We start from the raw sequence: 21867 nt of genomic DNA, 5'->3' as shown, positions 1-21867 counted from the left end.
CCCAAAGAGCTGTCCCAGTTTACTCGCTATTTATTTATATCAATATGGACTCATAGATATTTGGTTTTAAGGTTATATTAAATTACTAACATGATTTATTTTATAGCTTTAATTGTTCTAGATCTGGCTGTTTGTGCTTTTCTCATATTGGCTCCAGTGTCTTTTTGACATGACTTCCTTTTCTATATATCCTTATTTTCTGATATTGCAGAGTATTTTAGACTCATTTTATACAAAGCATTTTTGCTAGTTGAGATAATGATAGCTATACAGAGAGATTCCTAGCATTGCTTCCATGTACAATAGTGTTACAACCGAAGTTGATTCATCTCTACTTAGCCTTTTCACTAGTTCCTGATCCCCTTCCCATATTGACCTCTGTCACTTTAAGATTTCTGTATTAGCTCCTCTGCAGTGGGGACATCAAACACTTTCATGTTTTGGGTTTCCTACCTAGCCCCATACCTTCTATATATGCTCTCCCCTTAGCATGTGACCCAAGTCAACCACATTGCTGTATTTGACCTAGATCTAAAGTCCACATATGAGGGAGAACATACGATTTTTGGTCTTCTGAGCCTGGCTAACCTAGCTCAGAATGATGTTCTCCAGTTCCATCCATTTACTTGAGAATGATAAGATTTCATTTTTTTTTCATGGCTGAGTAAAATTGCATTGTGTATAAATACCACATTTTCTTAATCCATTTGTCAATAGTGGAGCATCTTGGCTGTTTCCATAGCTTGGCTATTGTGAATAGTGCTGCAATAAACATGGGTGTGCAGGTGCCTCTGGAGTAACCTGTGTTGCATTCCTTTGGGTATATCCCCAAGAGTGGGATTGCTGGATCATATGGCAGGTCTATGTTTAGATTTTTAAGAAGTGTCCAAATTTTTTTCCAGAGTGGTTACACCAGCTTGCATTCCCACCAGCAGTGCATGAGGGTTCCTTTTTCCCCACATCCTCACCGACACCTGTTGTTGGTGGTTGTTTTGATGATGGCTGTTCTAACAGGTGAGGTGGAATCTTAGTGTGGTTTTGATTTGCATTTCCATTATGGCCAGAGATGATGAGCATTTTTTCATGTGTTTTTTGGCCTTTTGAATTTCTTCTTTTGAGAAAATTCTGTTTAGTTCAGTTGCCCATTTCTTTATTGGTTCATTGATTTTGGGGTAGTTTAGTTTTTTAAGTTCCCTGTATATACTGGTTATCAGTCCTTTGTGTGATGTATAGCTGGTAAATATTTTCTCTCACTCTGAGGGTGGTCTCTTCAGTTTAGAGACCATTTCTTCTGTTGAAAGAAGACCATTTGTTCTGTTGAATGGACTTCTTAATTTTATGAAGTCCCAATTGTCCATCCTTTCTCTTAGTTGCAGGGGTGCTGGGGTGTATTGAGAAAGTCGTTGCCTATACCTATTAGTTCCAGAGTGTTTCCTGCTCCTTCCTGCACTAACTTCAGAGTTTGGGGTCTGATATTAAGGTCCTTGATTCCTTTTGAGTTGATACTAGTACAGGATGGTAAACATGGATCTAGTTTCATTTTTTTGCAGGCAGATAACCACTTTTCCCAGCAACATTTGTTGAAGAGGCTGTGTTTTCTCCATCATATGTTTTTGGTGCCTTTGTCAAAAATAAGGTGGGCATAGCTGTGTGGATTCATATCCAGGTTGTCTATTTGTTCCACTGGTCTTCATGTCTGTTTTTGTGCCAGTACCATGCTGTTTTTATTGCTATTGCTTTGTAATATAGTTTGAAGTTGGGTATTGTGATACCTCCAACTTTGCTCCTTTTGCTGAGTATTGCCTTGGCTATTTGCGGTCTCTTGTGTTTCCAAATGAACTTTAGGGTAGTTTTTTTAATCTCTGTGATGAGTGTCATTGGGATTTTTGATGGGAATTACATTAAACATGTAGAATGATTTTGGTAGTATAGCCATTTTTACTATGTTGATTCTACCAATCCATGAGCATGGGAGATCTTTTCACCTTCTGTAGTCTTCCTTTATCTCTTTATTCAGGGATTTGTGGTTCTCTTTGTAGAAGTCATTCACATCCTTTGTTAAATCTACTCCTAGGTATTTAATTTTTTTGAGGTTATTGTAAATGGAACTGTTATGATATATTCTTTCTCAGTTTGTTCATTATTGGTGTATAGAAAAGCTAATGATTTTCATAAGTTGATTTTGTATCCTGTGAACATGCTGTAGCTGTTTATGGTGTCTAAGTGTTTTAGGGTAGAGTTTTTTAGGTCTTTAAGGTATAGGATCATGTCGTCTGCAAATAGGGATATTTTGTCAGTTTCTTTACCTATTTGTATTCCTATTATTTCTTCATCTTGCCTAATTTCTCTGGCTGGGAGTTCCAGTACATGTTGAATAGGAGTGGGGATAGTGAGCACACTTGTCTCGTTCCTGATTTTAGGGGATTTGGTTTCAGTTTTTCTCCATTGTGTGATGTCAGCTGTAGGTTTGTCATATATAGACTTTAAAATGTTCGGGTACTTTCCTTCTAGTCCTAGTTTTCTCAGAGCTCTTATCATGAAGTACCATTGATTTTATTGAAGGCTGTTTCTGCATCTATTGAGAGGATCAAGTGGTTTTTGTCTTTGCTTCTATTAATGTGCTATATTATATTTATACATTTCCATATGTTGAACTACCACTGCATCCCTGGGATGAAGCTGACTTGGTGGTGGTGAATGATATTTCTGATGTGTTGTTGGATTTGGTATGCCATTCTTTTACTGAGGATTTTTGCATGGATGTTCATTAAGGAGATTGGCCTATAGTTCTCCTTTTTGGAGGTGTCTTTGCCTGGTTTTGGGATAAGTGTAATACTGGCTTCATAAAATGTGTTTGGCAGTTTTCCTTCCCTTTCTATTTTGTGGAACAGTTTAAGGAGGGTTGGTATCAGTTCTTCTTTCAAGGTCTGATAGAATTCAGCAGAGAATGCATCAGGTCCTGGACTTTTCTTTTTTGGGAGACTCTTTATGGCTGCTTCAATTTAATTTTGTGTTATAGATCTATTCAGGTGATTAATATCCTCTTGGTTCAATTTTGGATGCTCATAAGTATCTAGAAATCTGTCCATTTCTTCAAGATTTTAAAATTTATTAGAATATAGGTTCTCAAAGTAGTCTCTGATGATTTCCTGGATTTCCATGGTGTTTGTTGTTAATCTCCCCTTCTGCATTTCTGATTGTACTAATTTGTGTTTTTTCTCTCCTCATTTTAGTCAGGTTTGCCTGGGGTCTGTCAATGTTATTTATTTTTTCAAAGAACCAGCTTTTTGTTTCATTGATTCTTTGTATTTTTCTTTTGTTTGTTTCTATTTCATTAATTCTGGTCCTTATTTTTATTATTTCTCTCCTTCTGCTTGTTTTGGGAGTGCTTGTTCATGTTTTTCCAGGAGTTTGAGAGATAGCATTAGGTCACTGATTTGAGATCTTTCTGTCCTTTTAATATATGCACTCATGGCTATGAACTTTCTTTTAGGACTGCCTTTGCTTGTCCCATAGGTTCTGGTAGGTCTTGTTTTCATTTTCATTAACTCTCAGGAAACTTTTACTTTTATCTTTTATTTCATCAATGACCCATTGATCATTGACCAAAGTGTTGTTCAGCTTCCAACTGTTCACATGTTTTCTACTGTTGTTTTTGTTGTTGCGTTCTAGTTTTAATACATTGTGATCAGATAGAATGCATGGAATTATTTGTATTTTCTTATATTTGCTGAGTCTTGCTTTGTGCCCTGAGATATGATCAATTTTGGAGAAGGTTCCATGTGCTGCTGAGAAGAATGTATATTGTGCAGAAGTTGGATGAAATATTCTATAGACATCAGCTAGATCTGTTTGATCTGTGGTGTGATATATTTCTAGAATTTCTTTATTGATTTTTTTGTTTGGATGACCTATTTATTGGTGATAGGGGGTATTAAAGTCTCCCACTGCCACTGTGTTGGAATCTGTGTTTGTTTTTATGTCCTGCATAATATGTTTGGTGAAATTGGTTGCTTTGAGGTGGGTGCATATGGGTTGATAATTGCTATTTCCTTTTGATGTATTTCCCCTTTTATTAGTGCGGAGTGTCCTTCTTTGTCTCGTTTAATCAGTGTAAGTTTGAAGTCTACTTTGTCCAAGATAAGTATTGTTACTCCTGCCTGTTTTCAGGGGCCGTTGGGTTGGTAAATCTTCTTCCAGCCTTTCACCCTAAGCTAGTGCTTATTTCTGTCAATGAGATGGGTCTCCTGTAAGCAGTAGATTGTTGGATCTTCCTTGTTAATCCAGTTTGCCAAAAAGTGTCTTTTGATGGGGCCATTAAGTCCGTTAACATTCACTGTTAGTATTGATACATACGTGGTGATTCCTGTCATTTAGTTGTCTTTGTTATTTAAGGGTTTGATTGTATGTGAAGTTAAATCAGTGTTACTCTCTTCTTTCTTGTCTTTTCTTCTCCTGTGGTTTGGTACTTCCTGTCCTTCATGGTTTTGTTTGCCTTCATGTTCTGTGTGCAGAATTCCTTGAAGAATCTTTTGTAATGGTGGATTGGTGGTCATATATTGTTTTCATGTCTGCTTATCCTGGAAGGCTTTTATTGCTCCATCTATTTTGAATCATAGTTTTGCTAGAGTGTCCTAGGGTTGAAGTTAATTTCCTTCAGTCCCCAGAATACCTCACTCCATGCTCTTCTTGCTTTTAAGGTTTCCGTTGAGAAATCTGCTGTGATTTTGATGGGTTTACCTTTGTATGTTATTTGTTTTTTCTCTTCTATAGGCTTCAATATTATTTCTCTATTCTCTGTGCGTGTTGGTTTAATGATAATATGTTGTGGGGTAGTTCTATTTTGATCAGTCTGTTTGGTGTCCTGGAGGCTTCCTGTACCTGAATGTGCATAATTTTCTCTAGATTTGGGAAATTTTCTGTTAGTATTTTCTTTGAACATATTACAAATTCCTTTTTCTTGCACCTCTTCTCCTTCTTCAATGCCTATGATTCTCAGATTTGGTCTTTTGATGGAGTTGGTGAGTTCTTGCATATCCCTTTTTCAGGTCTTGAGTTGTTTGAGTGATAGTTTTTCAGTTTTTCTTTTACTTTCTATTTCATCTTCAAATTCTGAGATTCTGTCTTCTGCTTGTTCTAGTTTGCTGGAGTGGCCTTACATTGTTTTTTGTATTACTGTTTCATTCTTTTTTCTGAGGTTTTCCATATCATGGGTCACCTCCTCTTTAATATTGTCAATTGCATCCTTAATTCATTTCTCTCTATATTATTCTCTGTTTTACTTTGGTGTTTATGTAGGGCTCCTTGAGTTCATTTATTTGTTTTTGTGTTTTTCCATATTCTTTATTTTTGTTGTCTTGGAATTTCTTGAGTGCCTCTTGTACATTTTGGTTGACCATGTGTAGTAACATCTCCATGAAATTCTCAGTGATTACTTGCATGATTTCTTCTTTTAGATTCCTCTTATGGACTTCGTTGGGTTCCTTGGCATAGTTTATCTTTGTTTTGTTGGAGTCAAACTGGGTATCTATTTTCTTCATATCCCTCTGAGTCCTGTATAAATTTATTTTTGGGTGGAGTATGGTTTTCATCCCTTTTTCGTCTTCCCATCATTCCCCTTGGTACTGTGTAACTATGTTCTTAATGGGCTATTTGTGGTTTCAGTCACCTGTTTTCTTTCCCTTGGTTTAATTTTGTTTTGTTGGATTGTTGGGTTTTTGTTTAGAATATGTATGCTGTTTCTGTTCCTGGTCTGGGTGTAATTTAGTATTAGCTAACTCACAAAAGTAAAACTGAGAATACAAAGAAAGAAAGAAAAAAATAGGAAAAGAAAACCAACAAAATCAAAATGGAGAGGTGGACTAACAAACAGGGAACACAACAAACAAACAAATACATTAAAAAATTTCAGGTTCAGGACCAATAGAATTGTACTCTTAATAGTTTGGTGTTACTCTTTCAGCATGCAGTCCTGGTGTTGGTATCCCAGCAGAAGCTCTGTCTTTGTCTCATCAGGTGTTTGGGGAGTCTTGCCAGTTTTTTTTCTTGTCTTTCAGCAGTAGCTGCTTTGTCAGCTTCTCCCTCAGTGAGGTGTGGCTTGTCCTCAGGTTCTGGAGATCAGCTCTGTGGCCCACCAGCTGTCCTGCTTTGGAGTTAGGTTTTCGCTGTGTTGGTTTATTGGGGGTTTGTTTCTTTGCCTTATCCTCTTTCTGTGGGGCAAGGTCAGAGATCTATTAACTGGCTCCCTCCTGTCAGCATAACCAGCTGTTATTCTGGTTTTCTGATTGTTTTTAAATTTTGATGCATCGTTTGACTTTGGATGTTGTTCACTGGCTCAGGAGATGAGCTGTGTGGACTGTTATGTGCCCTGTTTCAGGCAGAGGCTTATTAACTGTCCTCTGTCAGCCCTTCTGTTTTCCAGTCTATGTTTATTGAAAGTTTGCGGGGAGATCAGCTTCTTTCTCCTCCCCCCTTCTCCGGTGTGCTTACAGCATCTGCACCCTCTGCTGCATGTTCCTTTTCAGTTCCTTGTTTATTACTCAGTTTTGTGTGTGTGTGTGTCTGTGTGTGTGTGTGTGTGTGTGTGTGTGTGTGGCAGGGGGTCTGTCTGTCCAGGGCTATGCTGGTTTTTCCGAGGGGTGGCTGTGGCAATACTGCGTGGCGCTCATTTGCTCACCTGTTGGTCTGCTGGATGTCTCCCAAGCAGGTTTGGAGCCGGTGTCTGGTGGCATGGGAGCCCTCCTGTTTTCTCAGTGTAACTTGGTGTGGAGAAGCTTTGTATGGGCTGGGGGTTCAGGATGTCAAAGTTTTGATTCTTCTTGGTTCTTTTTTTTCTGCCAAATGTGGCTCAAGTGTCTGAGCAAGATGTTTGAATTATGAAGCTCACGCTGTTTGCTTCTTCACTCTAGTCACCATCTTGGATCCTTCAACACTTGTTTCATGGATTTTTAATATTGGAAAATAAGTTTAGGAACTAAAACCTGGACATCAAGTATGCTCATTGATTCTGGGGTATTATTTTTTCTTTCCTTTTTAAAAGATTTATTACTTTTAAGTTTTAATTACGAAATGTTTTCTTATTCTCTTTTTTTCTCCTCAATTTTTTAACCGTCTTGCTTTAACTGAAACTTTGTGTATTCTGATACTTGGATATCACCTAATGCTACTCTTTTCTATTTTTTTTTTGTTTCAGTGTTGACATTTTAGCGTCTATACTTGATGTAGCTTGTTATAATAAATAAATAACACACCTTGTTATTTTTTGATATTGACAAATGATTATTTCATTTTATCAAAGACTTCATCACTTTTCAAGCAGTATTTGTCTCTCCTTCTTGCTGACTTGCACTGATCTTCTGGACCCTTCATTTTACATTTTGTCATCTGGTTCTGTCTTTCATTTTAACTCTTGACATCATTCTTGATGATTTAAATTTTAACATGTACTTTATGCTTACTTATGCAAGTGTTAAATTGCCAAAAAGATCTAAAAATCTCTTAAACTTTGTAGTCATGGGGTGGCTTTATTACAAATAAACACATGCACTGACAAACATCTTGACTCAGTTGCAGGCATTTTTGTCTCCTCACTGCTGGGTTGCATAGAATGTGCTCTTTCTCTATGTGTTGAATCACCACCACAATGAGTGAAAAACACTTTTGTACTTTGAAATGCAAAGTCTTTTCAAGTTGAAAGTCTCTTATAATGAGTTGGTCACATGGACATCTTGTAGTTAATATGACCAACTTTAACCTTTTTTGTAAGACCTCAGACTCCACACAACCAGGTATAAATTATACAACTATTATTACTAAATAGTGCTGACAGGCTAGTATCTGAAATAACTTTCAATCCCATGGCTATAAATTCCATTTATCTTTAATATATTTACAGTGTGTCACCAGTCCCCATATGATATCCCTGGAGCTAAGCACATGGTTAATTTAAACTAACTGGGATTGACTAATATAATGTACTATATTAGAGTAATCTTAGTGTTTTCATTTTTTTTTAGTGGTAGTGGGGGTTGAACTCAGGGTCTTGTGTCTGCTAGGCAAGTGTTCTACCAGCCCTTTTTTGTCTTTGTTATTTTCGTAATAGGGTCTCTTTTTATGCCTGGGCCAACCTGGGCTGTGATCCTCCTATTTGTGCTTCTTCTTATAGCTGGGATCACAGGTGCTAACCACAACACCAGCCATTGTTTAAGATGGTGTCTTGAGAACTTTTTGCCCAGGCTGGCCTTAAACCACAATCCTCCTAATCTCTGGAATAGCTAGGATCACAGGCTTGAACCACCTTGCCTGACCTCTTTTTTTCTTTTTTTCTTCTTTAAATCTATCATACCCTAATAATGAAAATTTTTCTGTTAAGGGAAAGAAACTAAATATGTTGGTTTTGGAGTGCATACAGTCTTTGTTACAATTAATCAACTCTATCACTTGTAGTATAAAATGATGCTGAACAAATGAGTGTAGCTGTGTTTCAGTAAGCCACAACTGCAAAACTAGTGAGTGTGTATTTTGGCCCATGGTTTCCTGACCCACAGATGGATTAGGGTATCCTGCCACTTCCAGTTCTTCTAGAGCTAAGTATCCATGCCCTCATTCAAACTCATTTAGATTTGCAACCCTCTTCCTTCTTCCATTTTGCCACTGCCTTGTTGTTCCTTTTTAATCTCCTTAACCTTCTCCTATCACTCCCCTTTCTTCATTCTGTTTGTTGTAACAAAACTCAAATACTGGTCAAACCCAACTCTTCAGTATTCTGTGCCTGAGTTTTGTTTTGTTTTTCTCCTTCACATTTCTGGGGCAGAGAAAAAAAATTATTAAACTATGTTGATTGGTTATTTGTGTACTGTATATATATCAAAAGAAAATGTAAAATTACCTGGTTATTCTCCTGCATTTCATTGATTTTTTTTTATTATAGGTGGTTCCCTGACTTATGATGGTTTGACTTCAGATGTTTTCTTTACTGTTGTGCAGAAGCAATGCACATTCTGTATAAACTACTTTGAGTTTTGAGTTTGGATCTTTTCTTAGCCTAGCCATATGTGTTATGACACATACGTTTCAGAGCCAAACTTCTTAAAAGAATTGTCCAAATTTGTCATCAAATCTTACCGCTTATTTTCTTTTCAGTCACTACAACTCCACACCCATTACTTTCATAAAGAAGCATTCCACATAGTTGAACAGTTGGAAGATTTTTTTTCTTGCCTTCCATATCATGCTTTCCATCCTACTATATCGCTGTTATACCTTTTTACTCTCCTTTGTCTCTATATCTCCTTGAACTTTAAATGCTGCAGTGTTCCAGGGTTCCATGTTGACCTTATTTTCTGTCCATTATGTCTTACCAGTTCCATGATCTTAAATGCCACCTACATGCTGATTGATTATTTAGCTGCAGACTTCTTTCTCTTTTTCTTTTTTAATGTCACCATTTAAAGCATGTTTAGCCATGTTTAAAGTAGATCTCTTGGTTCTTCCTCACTTCCCAAAATCTATTTCTGCACTCATTTTAACCCCATTTCAGAAGTAAATTCCTCCCCCTTCTTTGATGCCTTCCTTCCTGTCCCCCAGCATCATTTAATGTTTCTTTTGGATTTGGCTACAAAATATATCCCAAAGGTATGTTTTTTTTATTCTTCATCCTATTCCTCCCACACTGCTTCAGGCATTATTTCTGGCCTGGGCCAGTTTTAGGTGTCTCCTAACAGGTGTCCCACTTGCAGTTTTCATTCCTACAGATTATTCTCTCTCTGCCATTTTGATGATGTTTAAAAAATGTGAATCAGATCATCTACTCTCCAGTTTAAGACCTTCCAAAGGTTTGCCTTAATACGGGTCTTGCCTGCTTTTTCACTTTATTTCTTATAACTCTCCAAAAAATCATCTTAAGCACACTAATTTTTTTGTTTTGTTCAAACACATCTTTTGTTCTTGCTATTCCTTTTATTAGGAACTTATTCCACTGCTTATTTATATAGCTGACTTTTCTCATTCTTCAGTTTTCAACTCAGATGTTTTCTTTTGTATGCTCTATCTAAAACATTCCCTCCATCAACATATAACAGAAATTAGTAAATTTTAGTTGTAAAGGGTCAAATAATATATGTTTTAGTTGTGACATGGCAGATGGTCTCTGTGTCTGTCAGGTGGATTCAACTCTGGGAATGTAGCAGAATAGTTATGCAAATGATTGGGTGTGACTGTTTTTGTCGATTTATTCATAAAAACAAGATGAGGGCAGGAATTAGATTGCTAAACACCGTAACTTACCTTCTTTTCTATTTTCGTAATATATTATGTTCTTTTTTTTTTGATTTTTCTTTTATTATTTATATGTGCACACAAGGATTGGTTCATTTCTCCCCACTGCCCCCACCCCCTCCCTTACCACCCACTCCACCCCCTCCCGCTCCCCCCCCTCAATACCCAGCAGAAACTATTTTGCCCTTATCTCTAATTTTGTTGTAGAGAGAGTATAAGCAATAATAAGAAGGAACAAGGGTTTTTGCTGGTTGAGATAAGGATAGGTATACAGGGCATTGACTCACATTGATTTCCTGTGCATGGGTGTTACCTTCTAGGTTAATTCTTTTTGATCTAACCTTTTCTCTAGTACCTGTTCCCCTTTTCCTATTGGCCTCAGTTGCTTTAAGGTATCTGCTATAGTTTCTCTGCGTTAAGGGCAACAAATGCTAGCTAGTTTTTTAGGTGTCTTACCTATCCTCACCCCTCCCTTGTGTGCTCTCGCTTTTATCATGTGCTCATAGTCCAATCCCCTTGTTGTGTTTGCCCTTGATCTAATGTCCACATATGAGGGAGAACATACGATTTTTGGTCTTTTGAGCCAGGCTAACCTCACTCAGAATGATGTTCTCCAATTCCATCCATTTACCAGCTAATGATAACATTTCGTTCTTCTTCATGGCTGCATAAAATTCCATTGTGTATAGGTACCACATTTTCTTAATCCATTCGTCAGTGCTGGGGCATCTTGTCTGTTTCCATAACTTGGCTATTGTGAATAGTGCCACAATAAACATGGATGTGCAGGTGCCTCTGGAGTAACAGTCTTTTGGGTATATCCCCAAGAGTGGTATTGCTGGATCAAATGGTAGATTGATGTCCAGCTTTTTAAGTAGCCTCCAAATTTTTTTCCAGAGTGGCTGTACTAGTCTACATTCCCACCAACAGTGTAAGAGGGTTCCTTTTTCCCCCCATGCTCGCCAACACCTGTTGTTGGTGGTGTTGCTGATGATGGCTATCCTAAGCATATGCTTATTTCTGTCGGTGAGATGAGTCTCCTGTAAGCAACAAATTGTTGGATCTTCTTTTTTAATCCATTTTGTCAAACGGTGTCTTTTGATGGGTGAATTAAGTCCATTAACTTTGAGCGTTAGTACTGATAGGTATGTGGTGATTCCTGCCATTTAGTTGTCTTAGTTATTTGAAGGTTTGATTGTGTGTACCTAACTTGATGTTACTCTCTACTGTCTTGCTTTTTCTTATCCTGTGGTTTGGTGCTACCTGCCTTTTCATGGTTAAGTTGAGTGTCACTTTTCTGTGTGCAGGATCCCTTGCAGAATCTTTTGTAATGGTGGCTTTGTGGTCACATATTGTTTTAGTTTCTGCTTATCATGGAAAACTTTTATTGCTCCATCTATTTTGAATGATAGCTTTGCTGGGTAGAGTATCCTGGGGTTGAAGTTATTTTCATTCAGTGCCCTGAAGATCTCACCCCACGCTCTTCTTGCTTTTAATGTTTCTGTTGAGAAGTCTGCTGTGATTTTGATGGGTTTACCTTTGTATGTTACTTGTTTTTTCTCTCTTACAGCCTTCAATATTCTTTCCTTAGTTTCTGAACTTGTTGTTTTAATGATGATATGCCGTGGAGTAGTTCTATTTTGATCTGGTCTTTTTGGTGTCCTGGAGGCCTCTTGCATTTGTATGGGAATATCTTTCTCTAGATTTGGGAAATTTTCCGTTATTATTTTGTTGAATATATTACGCATTCCCTTCGCTTGCACCTCTTCTCCTTCGATGCCCATGATTCTCAAGTTTGGTCTTTTGATGGAGTCAGTGAGTTCTTGCATTTTCTTTTCACAGGTCTTGAGTTGTTTAATTAATAGTTCTTCAGTTTTTCCTTTAATTACCATTTCATCTTCAAGTTCTGAGATTCTGTCTTCTGTTTGTTCTATTCTGCTGGATTGGCCTTCCGTTTTGTTTTGCAGTTCTGTTTCGTTCTTTTTTCTGAGGTTTTCCATATCCTGGCAGTTTTCTTCTTTATTGTTGTCTATTTTTGTCCTGAGTTCATTTATCCATTTATTCATTGTGTTCTCTCTTTCACTTTGGTGTTTATACAGTGCTTCTATGGTTTCCTTTATTTCTTCTTTTGCTTTTTCAAATTCTCTATTTTTATTTTCTTGGAATTTCTTGCGTGTCTCCTGTACATTTTGGTTGACCCTATCCAGAATCATCTCTATAAAATTCTCATTGAGTACTTGTAGTATGTCTTCTTTTAAATTATTCTTGTGGGCTTCATTGGGTCCTTTGGCATAGTTTATCTTCATTTTGTTGGAGTCTGGATCTGAGTTTCTGTTCTCTTCATTCCCCTCTGGTTCCTGTACTAATTTTTTGCTGTGGGGAAACTGGTTTCCCTGTTTTTTCTGTCTTCCTGTCATTGTCCTTGGTGTTGTTACTGTCCCTGTACTGTGTGTAATTAAGTATTTTCTAGCTTGTAATAATAACAATGGTAATATTTAGAATGGAAGAGTGAGCTGAAATGGAAAGCAAGAAGTTAAAGAAAAGGGGAAAACAAATATACAGACATGAGGGAGAAAGCAGAACAAGGTATCAGACAAGAGAGTTTCAAAGGTATAAACAGGGAGTGTTAGTGTACTAATCGACAGTAAGCTGGTCCGCGTCTTCCCACGCCGTATGGGCGCCGGCCACTGGCGTCCCCGGGGGCCCTCCTCGTTTCTCTGTTTAACGTGAAGTCGAGATTCTCCGCACCGGCTGGAGATGTGGAGAGGTCAAAGTTATGCCTTTTCTCGGTGATTATGCCTGCAAAGTGTGTCTCCAGCGTCTCTCCAAGATTTCACTATAGGAGGGTCGCTTTCTGCTTCCTACCTCTAGCCACCATCTTGGAATCTCCTATTATGTTCTTAAAATATCTTATTTCCTTAATTATTTCTGCTTTTTCTCACCTAGAATGAAAACTCCATGAGGCAGGTACTTTGATTTCTTCAGCTTTTCTGTTCTACCTATATATTTAATAAATGGATTGCTGAACAGAGTTCTGTTACTTTAATTTATTGATTATTATTAATAATCAAAAACATATATGTTGTATGTATATACATATATGTATATCTAATCTTGATTTTGTGTTTATCCATTTTTGTGATTAGTGATAAGTGAAAACCATTTATTTTTAGAGTTCTTATTAGTGACATCTTTGAAACTGTACCAATTTAATTGGTTTGTTTACATTTTGAGCACTCATTTTTATTTTAAGATTTTCATAGGTTTTTTTTTTTTTTAAAGAAAAGGTATTTTCATTTCTCCATGAATAAGATGGACACTTCAGCATCCTAACATAAAAGTCTGATAGTCTTCAGACTTTTCATTTTGGTTATCATGGATATACTTTTTTTTTTTCCATTACCACATTAAAAAAAAAATCAACAAATTCCCCAAGGTATTTTTTTCACACCCATATCTCTATCTCTTGATACAGTTCTGAATTAACCTTCTTTTTTAAAGTCTTTAATCCAAATTAGTCTTAACACATTGTTTGAATGCCAAAGCTTCAGGAGTCTGTATGTTGTAGAATATATATTATCATGCATTCATATTGCAGTGTATGCACCGAACAAATTATCCTTAATATGCGCAGTAGAAATTGATTATTAATAGGTTAAGCAGAAAAAAATTCAGAAAAAATATCAAAGGCTCAGAGAACATATTTAATAGAAATAGGAATCAAAATTAAGATGTATATTTGTAGTTTATATGTGATGTTATTGTTTTACTAGAAAATCCAAATATCCACAGACAATTTATCTGAAACAAATACAATACAATATTTATCAAGTTGTAGAGCACACAATTAATATTCAAAAGCCAAGTATCTTCCTATACTAGATATTTGGCCTAGCCAGGTAGTTGTAGTATTTAAAACTGTTTTTTTTTTTTTTTTCTTTTTGGTGCAGGGATAGGCATAATCACCAATGTAAATAAATAGTCCCCAAATAAAAGCTGTAGGTATTTATATATTTATGTTTTATCTGGCTACGTTACTGAAAATGCATATCACTTTAGTGGCTCTTTAGTTTATATTTCTTGTTAAGCCATCTGATTTTATGCATAAAATGATAGCTTGATTTCTTCTTTTCAATATTTATGTGTTATTTTTGTATAATCACACTGTTTTCTAAGTTGAAACCTCTAATTCATTCTTTGCCAGCCTTTTTTTTTCTTTAGTGACAATGTGCATATAAATACTTTTTTTCAGCATAGATATAGGCATCAGATACTTTTAGTATATCTTACTTGAAATTATTATTATTCTATTCTTGATTTTGGACAGCATTTCTGAGTAGGTTTCCACAAATATCGCTCCATTTCTTATCTTTTGCCAGTTGTTCTTACTTAAAAGTACTTTGTATCATGCCTAATCTTTATTTTTAAATAATTCATTTGTTTGTGCAAATGTATGTTTCTCTATGTGTGGTCTGTGTGTATATGTGCCCACATCCATGTGGAAATACTGGAAGTGTATAGTTTTTAAAATGACTTTTTTGAGATATTATTCACATATCATAAAAGTCATGCATTAAAAATGTATAACTCAGCAGTTTTTAGTATATTCACAAAGTTATGCTCTATCACCATTTTTGAATTTCATAACATTTTCATACCCCCTCAAATAAACCCTGTCCATGCTAATAGACATTCCTCATTCACCTTTCCCATAATCCTTGGCCATCACTTATTCTCTGTTTCATACATTTGTCTATTCTGGATATATCATGTAAATGAAATAATATGTGATCATATTTGACAGGTTTCTAATTTTTATTAGCATACATTAACTGTACAAAGGGGTTTCATTGTAATGTTTCCATCGCATCATATAATATACTTTGATGAAATTCACACCTTCTGGTATTCTTTTTTATCCCCTCTCTTTTATTGTTTTTACATTTACTCAATTGTGTATGCATTGTTTGGGCCACATCTCCTCCCCACCTCAAAATTGTCTTTAATGGGCTTCATTATTTGAATTTTGTACATGCATATAAAGCACTTTGATCATATTCACCCCATTTCACCCTCTCCATTCATCCTCCTTTCTCCAACATGATGATACTTGGTTCCATCCATTTTCCTGCAAACAACATAATTACATTCTTCTTTATGTGCAAATAATATTCCATTGTGTTTTCTTCATCCATTCATAGATTGATAAGCACCAATGCTGATCCCATACTTTGGCTGTGGTGAATAGTGCTGCTGTATTTTCAGTTCTTTTGCCCATTTTTTTCTTTTTTCTTTTGGAAGCACTGGAGTTTCAACTGAGGGCCTCATGCTTGTTAGGCAGGCACTCTTACTAATTGAACCACTCTTCCAGCCCTCATTTGTCTATTTATAAACTGAATCATTTGTTTTTTAAATTTTTGTTGCTCTTTACATATTCTGGATATTAATCCTTTATCCAATGAATAACAGGAAACATTTTCTCCCACTCTGTAGGTTTTCTCTTGTTTCTGGTAATTGTTTACTTTGATGTACAGAAGCTTTTTAATTTGAGGCAATTCCATTGTCATGTCTGTGCTTATTTCCCAAAAGTTAGAATCCTATTTGAAAAGTTGTTGTCTATACCTATACTGTAGTGATCTACTTTCAGTCTTCTACTTATGAATATCCCTTTTTCCCAACATCATTTTTTGAAGAAGCTACATTTTCTCCAAAATATGTTTTTGGCACCTTTGTCAATTCTAGACATACATGGCTGTGTGGGGTTATGTCTGGGTCTTGTATTTTATTCCATGGTCTAAGTAGATCTGTTTTGGTTTTTTTTTTTGTACCATCTTATCATTATTGCTTTGGCCCTGTAGCACAATTTGAAGCCATGTGTTGTGGTAACTCCAGTGTTGTTATTTTGTTCAAGATTGCTTTTGCTATTTAGGACTTTGTGCTTCTATATCAATTTTAGGATTGACTTTTCTATTTCTGTAAAGAATGACATTGGAATTTTGATGGAGATTGCATTGAATCTGAGATTGCTTTATGTATTATAGCCATCCTCACAATATTAATTCTACAGATCCATGAATAGGGTCTTTCCATCTTCTTTTGTCTTCTTAAATTTTTTTCTTCAACATTTCATAGCTTTCATTGTATAGGTCTTTCACCTCTTTGGTTAGGTTTATTCCAGTTTGTTTTGTGAGACTATTGGAGATGGGACTGATTCTGTGATTGCTCTTTGTCTGTTTGTTATTGGTATATAGAACAACTACTGAGTTTTGTATATTGATTTTGTATCCTACTACTTTGTCAAAAGTATTTATCATAGCTAAGAGTTTTATGGTGATTTACTTTGAGTATTTTATGTATAGGATCATATCATCTATAAATAGGAAAAATTAGACTTCTTCCTTTCTATTTGTATCCCTTTCATTTCTTCTTTTGCCTTCTTGCTCTAAAAATTCAACCATTATATTGAGTAAGAGTGCAGTGAGTACACACTCTTATTTCATTCCTGATTTTAGAGGAAAGAGTATCAGTTTTTCCCTGTTTAGTATGATGTTTGTTATAGGTTTATCATTATTACTTTTATAATGTTGAGGTATGTTCCTTGTATTCCTAGTGTGTTGAGGGATTTCAGCATGAAGAAATGTCAATTTTGCCAAAAGCTTCCCTGCATCTATTGAGATAATCATGTGATTTTTATCCTTTATTCTGTTCATTTATTGCACTAAATTTATTGATTTGTTTACACTGAACCATTCTTGCATCCTGGATTGACACCAATTTGATCATGCTATTTGATCTTTTTATTTGAATGTGGTTGGTCATTATGTTATTGTGAATTTTTGCTTCTGATTTCATAAATGAAGTTGGCATGTAAATTTTCTTTTGTTGTTTTCTTGTGCAGTCTTGGTTTTGGAACATTTCTCTCCTTTGTATTTTATGAAATAGTTTGAGCAGCATTGTGTTAGTTCTTTACAGGTTTGATAGAATACAACAATGAATCTTTCAAGTCTGGGCTTTTGTTTGTTGGAATACTAATACAGCTTCAATTTCATTGCTTGTTATAGCTATGTTTAGGTGGTTTATAGCCTTCTGGTTCAGTTTTGGAAGTTCATATATATCTAGCAATTTCTTCTCCATTTTCCAGTTTATTAAAAAGTTTTTGAGATACTCCTTAATGATTCTCTGAATTTCATTGTTACTTTTTATCGTATGCCCTTTCTGATCTCTAATTTCATTAATTTGGGTCTTTGGCCTCTTTGGTTTGTATAGTTTGGGAAAGTGTTTATTAATCTTGTTTATCTTTTCAGAGAACCAACAAGTCATGTTTTCAGATGATAAAAGATGCTAGAGTTTGCTTTTAATATTTAAATCTTTAACTGGAATTGATTCTTATGTTTGGTGTGGTATACATTTTAGTTTTCCTTTTGATTAACTGCATGTTCCTATACAATTTATTGCATAGGCTATCTTTTACTACTGATTTTTTAAACCACTTTATTGATGTATGACCAACATACAAAAACTGTACATAATACACATATAAAAACTTGATGTATTTACAAATAAAGATACATTCATGAAGCCATCATCTCAATCAAGGCTGCACACATCTCCCAACGTTTCCTCCTGGCTTATTTGTTAATTAATTTATTTTATCTTAAGAGTTAACATCTAACCTACCTTTTTAGCAAATTTTTAATTATATAATACTTAAAAATACTTATGTTATAAGTATTATAACTTATTAACTTACAAGTTATAAGTTATAAGTTAATTCTTAACAGTTGGTATTATGTTATATAGTAGATAACAAGAACTTAACAGCTTGCATAACTGTAACTTTGTACCCTTTGGCCATCATCTTCCTGTTTGCTCTTTCTTGCAGTCGCCCCCATACCTCTTCTACTTTGTACAGCTGTGGTTTTGATTGTTTTGGTTCCCCATAAAAATGTGATAATGTAGTGTATGTTTTTCTATGACTGGTTTATTTCACTTAGTATAATGTCTTTTAGGCCTATCCATATTGATCCTTTTCTTCTGTTTTATCAGTTTTCCCATTCCTAGTAAATACTTTTCAATTAGCATAAAACATGCTATTTCCCCAGATCTAGAAACAAAGCTCTTTTACCTTCTTGATCATCCTTAGGCCTACTGCTACTTTGTAATTTCTCAGTATAGTTCTATTATTTGAATTGATTTATAGCCAATCATAACTTCTTTTCTTGATACCATAACAGAGTGGCTCATTAATGTAGCATAAATACTTACTTTCAACTTTTGTGTATTTGCGTAAGCTTAAGACATTTATTTATTTATTTTAAATTTTTTATTAATTTATTCACATGTGCATACATTGTTTGGGCCATTTCTCCCCCATCCCCCGCCCCCTCCCTTCCCCCCCCCCACCCTTCCTCACTTCCAGGGAGACATTTTAAATTTCAGTTTTTATATCATATACTCTTACTTAGTTGAGAAATTCAGAGTAAATTTTAGCATTAACTTACATATTTCAAGTGCCAGATAATTATTCATTCATAATCCTCCTAAAATACACAGACATGATTTCTTTTTGTGGTGGTACAAGGGTTTGAACTCAGGGCTTTGTGCTTACTAGGCAAGTATTCTACTGCTTGAACCATGCTTCCAGTCCTTTTTGCTCTGGTTGCTTTTTGAGACAGAATATCACTTTATGCTGGGTGGTCCTGGTTCTTGATCCTTCTATTTATGCTTCCTGTCATAGCTGGGAAGATAGGTGGTGTACCACCACACCCAACTTTTTCTGTTGAGATATGGCGGGGGGGGGGTCTCACTAAGTGTTTAATAGTGCTGTATTTGAACCACAATCTTCTCAATCTCCTTCTCCCAAGTAATCTAGGAATACAGCCATGAGCTACAGGCACCAGGCCCCAACATGATATCTGAAAATCTAGGGACAAATATTTCAATTTCTGGTTAAGTGAAAAATTGTGCATTTGGCTTTTGAAAGACTTATTTTGAAGCAGTTTGAAAGGAAATCTTTTGTGAAGTCTAAACTTTCTTCAATTTATAGTAATCATATTCATCAAATGATATCCTTATTAATCTCTTAAAATGAAAAATACTTACACTAGCTTTGATCTATGCTCTGGGCATATTTTTTAGCCTACCTGATGTTAGGATTGATTGTTACCATATGTAAGATACATTGTATTGATCTAGTTCTTTGAACTCTAATAAATAAGAATAAATAAGAAGAGCAAAATTGTACTTGAATTCTTGGCCAAGCATTTTATGTGACATGTTTGTAATGTAGGCTGGAGTTCTAGGGATAGTGTTCCTGGGCCTGGGGCAAATACAGCCCCTGCTCAGGGCTCTGCAGGGGTCCTCAGTTAGTTATTCTCTACCTCCTCAAAACACCCACTTCTTAATGTTTATTTCCACTGTTGAAAAAAATAAGGATAATTATGCAGACAAATTCTTGAAAATAGGTTTGAAATGCTTGTTTTTCCTTTGTCTGATACTCTCCTCTCATTCTGAATAAATATTATCTTTTGTCAAGAACAATCTTGACAAAAGTCCTACAAAGGACTACTTCTTTTGAACCTGTCCTTTGACCAAGGTGATCATCACTTATCTCTGTTTTTTGTTTTTGTTTTTTTTTTAAATCAGGGTCTTCCAGTGTAGCCTTGGCTGTCTTGGAACTCACTGTGCTATGTAGTCCTGGCTGACCTTGAACTTGGTATCCTCCTGCCTCTGCTTCTTGGGTGTTAGGATTACAGATATATGCCACCATGCCTGGCTCAGTATTCTCATTTTTAAACATTGCCTTTTCTTGGTTTCCATAATACTAAATTATTTTGGGTTTCTTTATATTTTGTAAATCACCCATTCTCAGTCCCTTTCTGTTTTTCCCCCTCAGGATCTAATTATTTAATATTGGTATTCCCCAGGGCAAATTTTTGGTCACTTACCTGTTTATAAAGGTAATCTCTTGCCTTTAAAATACCATTTAAATGCTGATGATTTGCAAATTGTTATCTGCTAGTTTGCTCTTGAACGTGACTCAAATACATTATCGATATTTAATAAGTATCTTAAATTTAATATTTTTAAATCTGAACTCTTAATTATTCCCTCAGTTCCCACCACAGTAAAACCTATTCTTTCTTAATTGTTACTTTTGCTTACTGCTAGGTAAAAAATAAATGAAAAAAGTTTTGCCTTTCCTTCTTTCAAAGACTGTACCCATTTGTTTAGCTTATCTTGTTTCTTGTACTTTCCAAATTCATCTCCTGTATCTGACTACTCCTCCTGTCCTCCACTTACCTTGACCCATTACCTCTTGCTTGTATTATTGCCATAGCCTCTATGGGAATCACAGCAAAGACTTGTTCTTGATTTGAGATTTTGTATGTATTTTTTATGATTGGAATACATTTTCTGTAGTAAACCCCATAGCTTATTCTTTTGGTATCTTTGATCTTTAAATATTCCTTTTCAAAACTGAAAATGCATTTCTACCCTGACAACAATTTCTCTCCTTTGTTGCTCTATTATTATTCAAGAGATTTAAAGTCATCTGATATATTATATACTTATATTATTATTTCTGATGTCCATTTGATAAAATAACAGTTATATAAAAATAGAAATTTTTATCCTTTATTGTTGTATGTCCAGTGCCTACAACACTTGTTCATTGAGTTTTTCCTCTGTATCTTTTGGAAGTCAAGTGATAATTGGAAATATATTGTGTTACATAATTCTTATTGTCAGATGTAAAGGTGCCTATAAATTCTTAAGAAGATAAAATGTTGCTTTATACTAAATTATACTAGAAATACATCTGGTAGTATATGAGTAAGAAACATGAGGAATAATGACTTGATTGTTTTCACAATACATCCAGTTATAGTAAACCTTCTTTACTTTTTTTAGTAATGGTTCTTAATGGCTGAGGGTACAACATGAAGATATATACAAAGGCTATCTCATCTCTATTATTTAAAATTACTTGAAATATTTTTTGCAATGCTGACAGTATGACCAATACTTTGCCCTGTGTAACATGTGAAGCCACCCATGACCTATAAAATTTAAATGTTTCATCTTGTTTTTGGCATTATATATGAAAAAGATTAAAATTGGTTTTCCCTGAATTCCTTTTTATCAATTTGCTGAAGGTCACATCTGTAAAATGGAATTCATCACAAATGTTTTATAAATTGTTTAAAGTAAAAATGATCACAGTAAAAAACAAAAAAATTATGTTGCTATAGATGAACTATTATTTAGCTATTAAAGTTTATATTTCTAATGAACTTTGATTTTATGAAAGCCGGATACCTAAAGGTCTACTTAAGGAGAATATAATGCACCAACATATTAAGTCCATTTCTCTCCAGTCATAAGATTATAGATGACTTTTATTTTCTTTTCTTACTGTCATGCAGTTTCCAGAGTTATCTACAGTGTTTATGTAATACTTTAATAATAACAAAAAGAATAATAAATACAATTTTAAGGAATAAGGACTTCTACTACACCTATTTTGCTTCCTGTTGCTTGATGACAAAGAGTTCTGTCACTAGTCTTGAATAAGCCACTAGTATTTAA

At 35.2% G+C, this 21867-nt stretch overlaps 1 protein-coding gene across 2 annotated transcripts in view; it reads left to right on the top strand.

Moving 5' to 3' along the window:
- Atrnl1 (attractin like 1) overlaps positions 1-21867 on the top strand; it is a 744833-nt gene that overhangs the window by 266054 nt on the left and 456912 nt on the right. The gene's annotated exons all lie outside the window — the stretch shown is intronic.

Source organism: Castor canadensis, chromosome 7 (assembly GCF_047511655.1).
Source record: "Castor canadensis chromosome 7, mCasCan1.hap1v2, whole genome shotgun sequence".
Taxonomy (NCBI): domain Eukaryota; kingdom Metazoa; phylum Chordata; class Mammalia; order Rodentia; family Castoridae; genus Castor; species Castor canadensis.
This window is presented reverse-complemented; position numbering and strand designations above follow the sequence as displayed.